The sequence below is a fragment of the Cherax quadricarinatus genome, chromosome 36 (assembly GCF_038502225.1).
Source record: "Cherax quadricarinatus isolate ZL_2023a chromosome 36, ASM3850222v1, whole genome shotgun sequence".
NCBI lineage: Eukaryota > Metazoa > Arthropoda > Malacostraca > Decapoda > Parastacidae > Cherax > Cherax quadricarinatus.
In genome coordinates, this window is record NC_091327.1 from 5382298 (window position 1) to 5393964 (window position 11667).

The window sequence follows — 11667 nt, forward strand, 5'->3', positions numbered from 1 at the left end:
ATATAATGATGCTCTTTGCTTTGAATTTTCACATTTATATAAAAGTGTTGGTACCACTGTTTTCTTTGTCTGCACACACGCCTCAGTGCACCACACACCACACATGCCTCAGTGCACCACCCACCACACACGCCTCAGTGCACCACCCACCACACACGCCTCAGTGCACCACCCACCACACACGCCTCAGTGCACCACCCACCACACACGCCTCAGTGCACCACCCACCACACATGCCTCAGTGCACCACCCACCACACATGCCTCAGTGCACCACCCACCACACACGCCTCAGTGCACCACCCACCACACACGCCTCAGCGCACCACCCACCACACATGCCTCAGTGCACCACCCACCACACATGCCTCAGTGCACCACCCACCACACATGCCTCAGTGCACCACCCACCACACATGCCTCAGTGCACCACCCACCACACATGCCTCAGTGCACCACCCACCACACATGCCTCAGTGCACCACCCACCACACACGCCTCAGTGCACCACCCACCACACACGCCTCAGCGCACCACCCACCACACATGCCTCAGTGCACCACCCACCACACATGCCTCAGTGCACCACCCACCACACATGCCTCAGTGCACCACCCACCACACATGCCTCAGTGCACCACCCACCACACACGCCTCAGCGCACCACCCACCACACATGCCTCAGTGCACCACCCACCACACATGCCTCAGTGCACCACCCACCACACATGCCTCAGTGCACCACCCACCACACACGCCTCAGTGCACCACCCACCACACATGCCTCAGTGCACCACCCACCACACATGCCTCAGTGCACCACCCACCACACATGCCTCAGTGCACCACCCACCACACACGCCTCAGTGCACCACCCACCACACATGCCTCAGTGCACCACCCACCACACACGCCTCAGTGCACCACCCACCACACATGCCTCAGTGCACCACCCACCACACATGCCTCAGTGCACCACCCACCACACACGCCTCAGTGCACCACCCACCACACATGCCTCAGTGCACCACCCACCACACATGCCTCAGTGCACCACCCACCACACACGCCTCAGTGCACCACCCACTACACATGCCTCAGTGCACCACCCACCACACACGCCTCAGTGCACCACCCACCACACACGCCTCAGTGCACCACCCACCACACACGCCTCAGTGCACCACCCACCACACATGCCTCAGTGCACCACCCACCACACACGCCTCAGTGCACCACCCACCACACACGCCTCAGTGCACCACCCACCACACATGCCTCAGCGCACCACCCACCACACACGCCTCAGTGCACCACCCACCACACATGCCTCAGCGCACCACCCACCACACACGCCTCAGTGCACCACCCACCACACATGCCTCAGTGCACCACCCACCACACATGCCTCAGTGCACCACCCACCACACACGCCTCAGCGCACCACCCACCACACATGCCACAGTGCACCACCCACCACACACGCCGCAGCGCACCACCCACCACACATGCCTCAGTGCACCACCCACCACACATGCCTCAGTGCACCACCCACCACACATGCCTCAGTGCACCACCCACCACACATGCCTCAGTGCACCACCCACCACACACGCCTCAGCGCACCACCCACCACACATGCCTCAGTGCACCACCCACCACACACGCCTCAGTGCACCACCCACCACACATGCCTCAGTGCACCACCCACCACACATGCCTCAGTGCACCACCCACCACACACGCCTCAGTGCACCACCCACCACACACGCCTCAGCGCACCACCCACCACACATGCCTCAGTGCACCACCCACCACACATGCCTCAGTGCACCACCCACCACACATGCCTCAGTGCACCACCCACCACACACGCCTCAGTGCACCACCCACCACACACGCCTCAGCGCACCACCCACCACACATGCCTCAGTGCACCACCCACCACACATGCCTCAGTGCACCACCCACCACACATGCCTCAGTGCACCACCCACCACACATGCCTCAGTGCACCACCCACCACACATGCCTCAGTGCACCACCCACCACACATGCCTCAGTGCACCACCCACCACACACGCCTCAGTGCACCACCCACCACACACGCCTCAGCGCACCACCCACCACACATGCCTCAGTGCACCACCCACCACACATGCCTCAGTGCACCACCCACCACACATGCCTCAGTGCACCACCCACCACACATGCCTCAGTGCACCACCCACCACACACGCCTCAGGGCACCACCCACCACACATGCCTCAGTGCACCACCCACCACACATGCCTCAGTGCACCACCCACCACACATGCCTCAGTGCACCACCCACCACACACGCCTCAGTGCACCACCCACCACACATGCCTCAGTGCACCACCCACCACACATGCCTCAGTGCACCACCCACCACACATGCCTCAGTGCACCACCCACCACACATGCCTCAGTGCACCACCCACCACACACGCCTCAGTGCACCACCCACCACACACGCCTCAGCGCACCACCCACCACACATGCCTCAGTGCACCACCCACCACACATGCCTCAGTGCACCACCCACCACACATGCCTCAGTGCACCACCCACCACACATGCCTCAGTGCACCACCCACCACACATGCCTCAGTGCACCACCCACCACACATGCCTCAGTGCACCACCCACCACGCACGCCTCAGTGCACCACCCACCACACATGCCTCAGTGCACCACCCACCACACATGCCTCAGTGCACCACCCACCACACATGCCTCAGTGCACCACCCACCACACATGCCTCAGTGCACCACCCACCACACACGCCTCAGCGCACCACCCACCACACACGCCTCAGCGCACCACCCACCACACATGCCTCAGTGCACCACCCACCACACATGCCTCAGTGCACCACCCACCACACACGCCTCAGTGCACCACCCACCACACATGCCTCAGTGCACCACCCACCACACATGCCTCAGCGCACCACCCACCACACACGCCTCAGCGCACCACCCACCACACATGCCTCAGTGCACCACCCACCACACATGCCTCAGTGCACCACCCACCACACATGCCTCAGTGCACCACCCACCACACACGCCTCAGCGCACCACCCACCACACACGCCTCAGCGCACCACCCACCACACATGCCTCAGTGCACCACCCACCACACATGCCTCAGTGCACCACCCACCACACATGCCTCAGTGCACCACCCACCACACATGCCTCAGTGCACCACCCACCACACATGCCTCAGTGCACCACCCACCACACATGCCTCAGTGCACCACCCACCACACATGCCTCAGTGCACCACCCACCACACATGCCTCAGTGCACCACCCACCACACATGCCTCAGTGCACCACCCACCACACACGCCTCAGTGCACCACCCACCACACATGCCTCAGTGCACCACCCACCTTTTGTTTCCCTAGACAATACTATGGTTCACCTCACCTTTCACAGACCATCTGCCAACAGGTACCTGAACACATTCACTTCCTCCATTCTCCTTCCTTTCAGTCTGATATCCAGTCTTTCATTACTTAATTATTTTTGTGTCTTTCATCACCTTACTGTTTCCTACATTTATTTTTAATTTCCTTCTTTTATATATCCTTGGAAATTCGTCACTAACCTTTGCAACTTATTTTCAGAATCTTCCGTAAGTCACAGTAACTGTGACAACTCGCAATTTGTATTAGAGATCTTTTTATTTTATCCCACAATCTCTCCCCAACACCCTAACATTCATTTCTTTAAAATCCCTTTTCTAAATATGTTAACCATGGAGACCACGCATCCTTGTCTAGGGCCAACTCTCGCCGATAAATAATCTCCCTCTCTCGTATATACCCTAACCTGAGCCTCACTATATTCATAAAAACTCTTAACTATTGTAAGTAACCTACCACCTATTTCAAACACTAACATAGTCTGCCACATTGCTTCCCTATTCACCCTATCGTAAGCCTTTTCTAATTCCATAAATGCAGCGAAAATGTCTTTACGTGTATCTACATATTGTTCAGTTATATGCTTTACTGTAAACACTGGGTCTACACACCCCCTACCTTTCCTTGTTCATACGCGATCCTGCTCTCTGTCTTACCTCTAATTCTTTCAGTAATAACTACCATACACTTTAACAGGTATACTCAACAGGCTTATTCCTCTATAATTCGTCAACTCTCTTTTATACCCCTTCCATATATACAAAGGAACTATGCAGGCAACTCAGATGAAAATTTACACGCACATATGAGCTATTAAATCTCTGCATCAAATTCACCTTAAACCAGTAAATAACACTATGTAACAAAATTTCATTTGTGTCTTGTTCCTGGGAAATAAGCATCATTTGCCAATTCTTAATAACTAAACAAAATTTAAAAAAAACAATCTTGATCCCAGAACTTTGCTTTTGTGGTCAGGACACTTCTGGAACACTTTCAAGAAAGACTGATGTAAAACTATTATGTTCTAGGGTTTTGTAAAGTAAAAGGACACAAGTGCAACTGATGTGACATTTTATTGTGGCAACGTTTTGCTCTCCGGAGCTCTGCCAAGCTTGACAAAGCTCCTGGAGAGCGAAACGTTGCCACAATAAAATGTCACATTAGTTTCACTTGTGTAGTTTTACTTTATATAATGTCGGTAATTCTACCAACATATATATGTTCTAGGGTTTTAATTGGCAAATATAAAAACAGGGACTCACAAACCAGCATTCAGTTCAGCTCTGGCTGCCTGAGAAGACACATCAGAAGAAGTGAAATGACATTAAGAGGCTGCAATCATTCTCCAGATGCATTGTGCTACATATGTGATCAGTTCATTGAGACAAGAGCAAAGAAGTTCTCTGTAACAGCATCTAAAAAAATGTGTGAAGCTTACAAAGCATATTTTGTCATGTCAGTTGTGGACCAAGACAAGACCTGGGCGCCTCATGTTGCTTGTGAACATTGTAAGAAAACATTGGAAGTTAAGAAAGTCATTAGTTATATGAAGGGTAAAGTCTTGAATAGGAACATTTTTTAAATGAAATGTATGTAACAGAAACTAATTTTTTTTTTTCAGAATGGTATAGAGGAGAATAAAGAGCCATGAAGTTTGGTGTTCCAAGAATATGGCGTGAACCCGCTGATCAGTCAACCAACTGCTAGTTCTGTCTGGTGGATCCTTCCAAACACCGAACTGGGAAAATGCAGCTGCTATTTCTTATCCAGACCTTCCCTCTTCTATTGCACCAGTACCACACAGTGCTGATCTTCCTGTACCTACACCTCCAGCAAGAAGTCGACTGTCAGAAGAAGAAAGCGGCAAATCAGAAAATGAAGAGCACAGTGAACAAGACTAAGATCTCACAGATTCAGCAGTTGGGAGGAATCCTTACTACCCAAACCAAACAGACCTCAATGACCTTATCAGAGATCTTGGTTTGACAAAGTCAACCAACATATCTGAAGCTTCTTCACTAATGAAGACAGGTTGTGCTACTGTAATGACGTATCAGGCCTGTTTGATGCAACTGGAATTGCATGCAATCCAGATGAGTGGAGACTCTTCATTGACAGCTCCTCCAGAAGCCTAAAAGCTGTACTTCTGCGCACTGGGAACAAGTATCCATCTCTTCCCTTGGCTCATTCAGTGCATCTTAAGGAGGACTACAACGGTGTCAAACTTCTACTGGAAGCTTTGAAGTATGATAAATATTGCTGGGAGGTTATTGGAGACTTCTAAATGGTGGCATTTTTGATGGGACTCCAAGGTTTTACCAAGTTTCCCTGTTATTTCTGTCACTGGGATAGTAGAGACAGAGCAGCACATTACCAGAGGAAGCACTGGCCTCAAAGGACTGAGTTCTCAGTAGGAAGACATAAAATCAAACATAAACCATTGGTGGATCCTCAGAAGGTTCTATACCCTCTATTAGACATAGCTATCGCACTCAGCTCACACACTGAGGTCCGAACATCGAATCACCTCCGGTACGGATGGAAAACATTAGGGACGTGTTTCTATAAGACACCTGCCGTCCCTGTTCACCCATCAGTTTAAAATGAGTACCTGGGTGTTAGTCGACTGGTGTGGGTCGCATCCTAGGACAAAACTGACCTAATTGCCCGAAATGCTCAGCATAACAAGGGACTTTCTATATAGTGGTATGTTACTGATGTCAGCTAGGCCTGTATACCATGTACATGTACTTGTAGTAAATAAATATATTATTATTATTAAACTAGAGCTAATCATCAGTTTGTTACAGCTCTTGATAAAGAATCTGCAGCCTTCAAGTATCTTCAAGACTTCTTTCCCAAGCTATCAGAGGCAAAGGTGAAGGCTGACATCTTCACTGTACCATAAGTCAGGAAAATCATGGAGTGCTCAGAGTTTCCAAAGAAGCTCACAGAGGAGGAAAAGGAAGCCTGGGAGAGTTTTTTTTTTTTTGCTGTAGCACAGTGTTTTCTGCGCAACAACAAGGCTGACAATTATATGGAACTGCTGAGACCTTGGTAAAAAGCTACGGTCAGATGGGCTGTAGGATGTCCCTTAAGGTCCATATCCTTGATGCTCACCTTGACAATTTCAAGGAGAATATGGGAGCATATTCAGAGGAGCAAGGGGAACGCTTCCACCGAGATATAATGGACTTGGAACACAGATATCAGGGATCTTATAATGAAAACATGATGGCAGACTACATTTGGGGAGTTAAACGGGTAAGTGATTTATTGCATGCTCGCAAATCTAGAAAAACTGCTCACTTTTAACTTTGTCTATATGTTTCAGAAAGTTTAAAATAAAATTTGTGTAAATTTTATTTTATTTATGTAAATTTTATTTATTTTATTATATGTTTTAGTTTTACATCCAAAACTAGCAAACACTATTGGAATTTAGTCATTTTTTGTCAAAAATTCATCCTGTAAGCCACGAAAGCAAAGTTTAAGAAGAATAATGATCATTTTCTATTGTTTTACAATAAAAGTTGTTGGAAAATAACACTTACTTGCCAGGAACAAAATTTGTATTACATAGTGTAATATAGCCAACAAGACTGGAAAATACACTGGACCTCATCTTCACTAACAATGATGATCTGATACTAAATATAACAGTATCAAAGACAATACACATAGATCACAACATAATAGAGATACAGACATGTATGTGCAGGGCTCCTGACCAGCAAAAGGTGATCAGTTATGAAGGTGCTTTCACAAAATTCAACTTCAATAACAAAAACACGCACTGGGAAAAAGTTAACTATGTCCTAAATGAAAGAAGCTGGAATATATCCTAAACAACACGGATCCGAACCTTTGCCTAGAAAGAATTAACTCTGTGGCACTTGAGGTCTGCTCAAGGCACATTCCTCTAAGAAAAATGAAGAGATGTAAACTAGAAAGAGAGAGACGATCCCTATACAGGTGAAAGCAAAGAATCACAGAGCTGCTGAAAGAGGCCAGTATATCTGAAATACAAAGGGGGGCACTGGTCAGAGAAAGAGCAAATATCGAACTTTAGCTTAAGGAATCGTGCAGGAGACAAAAAACTCAGGAACAACTTAAAGCTATAAATGAAATTGAAAGAAACTCGAAATACTTCTTGTCTTATGCCAAATCTAAGAAAAAAAAAGAAAAAACAAAACATGGGGACCACACATACTTGTCTCAGGCCTACTTTTACCAGAAAATAATCTCCCTCTCTCCTATATACCCTAACCTTAACCTCACTATTTTCATAAAAAAAAAAACTCTTAACTGCTGTATTGGACCCCAGCTTAGACAAGTCCCAATATGACTCAGTGTTCAATGAACCGTAATCCAGACTAAGAGACAACACGCTAAAAGATTTTTAATGATTGATACTCAAAATCCGGACAATTAAAAAATCTTTGATATTATCCTAACACCACAAGACTTCAGAAAAGCAATAAGTGACTTGCTCATGCACTCTGCCTCAGGTCCAGACTCGTGGAACTGCAAGAAGCCCCTTTCACATGCCTTTAGTATTCTTTGGAGATGGAGCATAGACACAGGGGTAATCCCACAGTCACTTAAAAAAACACACATAGCCCCACTCCACAAAGGTAGCAGTTAAGAAAATGTAAAGATTTACAGACCGATAGCACTAATGTACGATATAAAAATCTTTGAAAGGGTTCTAAGAAGCAAGATGGCCGGCCACCCAGCCACCTCGTTACCCATCAGTTACAAAACCCAGGGCAACATGGGTTTAGAACAGGTCACTCCTGCCTGCTCCAACTACCGCACGACTATGACAAGGTCTTGGGTGCTCTGGAGGGCAAACATAATGCAAATGTGGCATACACATACTTTGTGAAAGCCTTCGACAAGTACGACCATGGCATAATAGTGCACAAAATGCATGATAAAGGAATAACAGGAAAAGTTGGTAGAACACTAAGAATAATTGTAACCAGAGTAAAGTCTGAGGCGGCTACTGTGAAAACCTCTGTTCCAAAAGGCACAGTATTCGCCCACATCCTGGTCTTCATCCTCATATCTGATATTGACAGAGATGTAAGCTGCAGCAGCGTGTCTTTATTTACGGATAACACATGAATTTGGTTTAGAAAGACACGTAAGCAAACACTATAACCTGAGGAATGTCATAAGAACATAAGAATGGAGGAACACTGTAGAAGGCCTGCTGGCCCATGCGAGGCAGGTCCTTATCAAAACAACCTCTACCTATGAGGAGGACGGGTAGACGATGAAATCATGTGACTCCTGTGTTGTTGGGTTGGTGCTGCTTAAGGAGTCACATGATTTCATCGTCTACCCGTCCTCCTCATAGGTAGAGGTTGTTTTGATAAGGACCTGCCTCGCATGGGCCAGCAGGCCTTCTACAGTGTTCCTCCATTCTTATGTTCTTATGACATTCCTCAGGTCACGTGCGTCACACCTCACTCTCCGCCTATATATAATGTCTTTCTACCTCTGTATGTTAGAAGTGATCAAGGTCCCAGGACCGAAACGTTTTCTAATAAATATGTTATAGTGTTTGTTTACGTGTCTTTCTAAACCAACTTGTCGGTATTTATTACCAAGGTTTATACCAACACATGAATTTGCATGAAAGTGCCATGCATCGATGACACTGAAAGACTCCAAGCGGACATCAACCAAATCTTAAATAAGAACATAAGAAAGAAGGAACACTGCAACAGGCCTACTGACCCATGCGGAGCAGGTCCATGTCCCCTCCCCCCGGATTAGACCAATGACCCACCCCCCGGATTGTCCCAATGACCCACCCAGTCTGGTCATCCCCACTCAAGGATGGAGCACTGTACCAGACCCAGCATCACAAGCTAGTCAGGTCCAACTCACACCCACCCATACCCACTCATGTATTTATCCAACCTATTTTTAAAACTACACAACGTTTCAGCCTCAATAACTGTACTCGGGAGTTTGTTCCACTCATCCACAACTCTATTACCAAACCAGTACTTTCCTATATCCTTCCTGAATCTGAATTTTTCCAACTTGAAACCATTGCTGCGAGTCCTGTCTTGGCTGGAAATTTTCAGCACACTATTTACATCCCCTTTATTTATTCCTGTTTTCCATTTATACACCTCGATCATATCCCCCCTAATTCTACGCCTTTCGAGAGAGTGCAGATTCAGGGCCTTCAGTCTATCCTCATAGGGAAGATTTCTGATACATGGGATCATCTTTGTCATCCTCCTTTGTACGTTTTCCAGAGCATTTATATCCATTCTGTAATACAGTGACCAGGACTGAGCAGCATAGTCTAAATGAGGCCTAACCAAAGATATATAGAGTTGAAGAACAACCTTAGGACTTCTATTATTTATACTTCTAGATATGAAGCCAAGAATTTTGTTAGCTTTATTGCGAACACTAATGCACTGTTATCTTGGTTTTAGGTTACTGCTAACCAGAACTCCTAAATCCTTTTCGCAATCGGTAGAATTAAGATCTACATTATTTAGTTTATATGTGGCATGGTTATTTAACTGTCCAACATTTAGAACTTTGCATTTGTCAATATTAAACTGCATCTGCCACTTCTCCAACCATTGCGTCAGTCTATTCAAATCATCCTGGAGTGCTCTAATGTCGTCATTAGAATGAATTGGACAGCCTATTTTGGTGTCATCAGCAAATTTGCTTATGTCGCTATTTATTCCCTCATCTATGTCGTTTATGTAAATTGTGAACAACAAGGGGCCCAACACTGACCCCTGAGGAACACCGCTTGTGACGTGCCCCCATTCTGATTTCTCCCCATTTATGCAAACTCTCTGCTGTCTATTTGTCAGCCATGCCTCTACCCAGGAAAAAATTTCTCCTCCTATTCCGTGTGCCCTAAGTTTCCTCAATAGCCTCTGGTGTGGAACTCTATCGAAAGCCTTACTGAAGTCCATATACACAATATCATATTCATTACCATGATCTACCTCCTCAAACACCTTAGTGAAAAAAGTTAGTAAATTCGCAAGACAGGAACGCCCCTTTGTAAAACAGTGTTGAGATTCATTAATCAATCTGTGCCTGTCAAGATGGCTACGAATTGCTTCGGCAATTATTGATTCCATAAATTTTCCCACTATGGAGGTAAGGCTTATTGGTCTATAGTTCGAAGCCAAGGACCTGTCACCTGCCTTGTAAATAGGTATTACATTTGCCATTTTCCACTTATCAGGCACTATGCCAGTTTGTAGTGTTATGTTAGAAAGATTAGCCAAAGGTATGCTAAGTTCCTCTTTACATTCCTTTAACACCCTTGCAAACAGTTCATCAGGACCTGGGGATTTCTTAGGTTTTAGTTTCTCTATTTGTCTGAGGACCATGTCACTAGTTACTGCAATCGTATATAGTTTATTATCATCCTGTTCTACGTAATCTATTATTTCAGGAATATCGCTAGTATTTTCCTGGGTGAAAACTGAGAGGAAGTAGGTATTTAGAATTTTACACATATTCTTATCACTGTCAGTAATCTGACCAGAGTTACTCTTAAGTGGGCCAATCTTGTCCCTAATCTTACTTCTGTATACCTGAAAGAACCCTTTTGGGTTAGTCTTTGAATCCCTTGCGACCTTAGCATAATAATCTCTTTTTGGTTTTCTTATTCATTTCTTTATTTCTCTCTTTAATTGAATATATTGATTTCTTAACTGCCCATCCCCTCTTTTGATACGCCTATATATGCCTCTCTTTTGACCAATGAGATGTTTTAATCTATTGTTCATCCATTTGGGATCATTTTTGTTAGATCTAATTTCCCTACTCGGAACAAAAGTTGTCTGGGCACCTAGAACTATGCTCTGAAAAACGTCATATTGGCAACCAAGATCACCTACCTGACCCATAGTTAGGACATCCCAATTTAGCCCACCCAAGTAATTTTTCAGTCCCATGAAGTCGGTCAAGCGAAAATCTGGGACAGAGATTTGATTGCAGTTATCTGAGTAATTCCATGATATATTGAAACTAAGTGATTTGTGGTCACTTTCCCCAAGCTCATCATTAACCTCAAGATTATTAATTAGCGAATCTTTGTTGGCAAGAACCAAGTCAAGCAGATTGTTTCCTCTAGTTGGTTCTGTCATAACCTGTTCTAAAAAGCAATCCTGAACCGTATCAAGAAAGTCA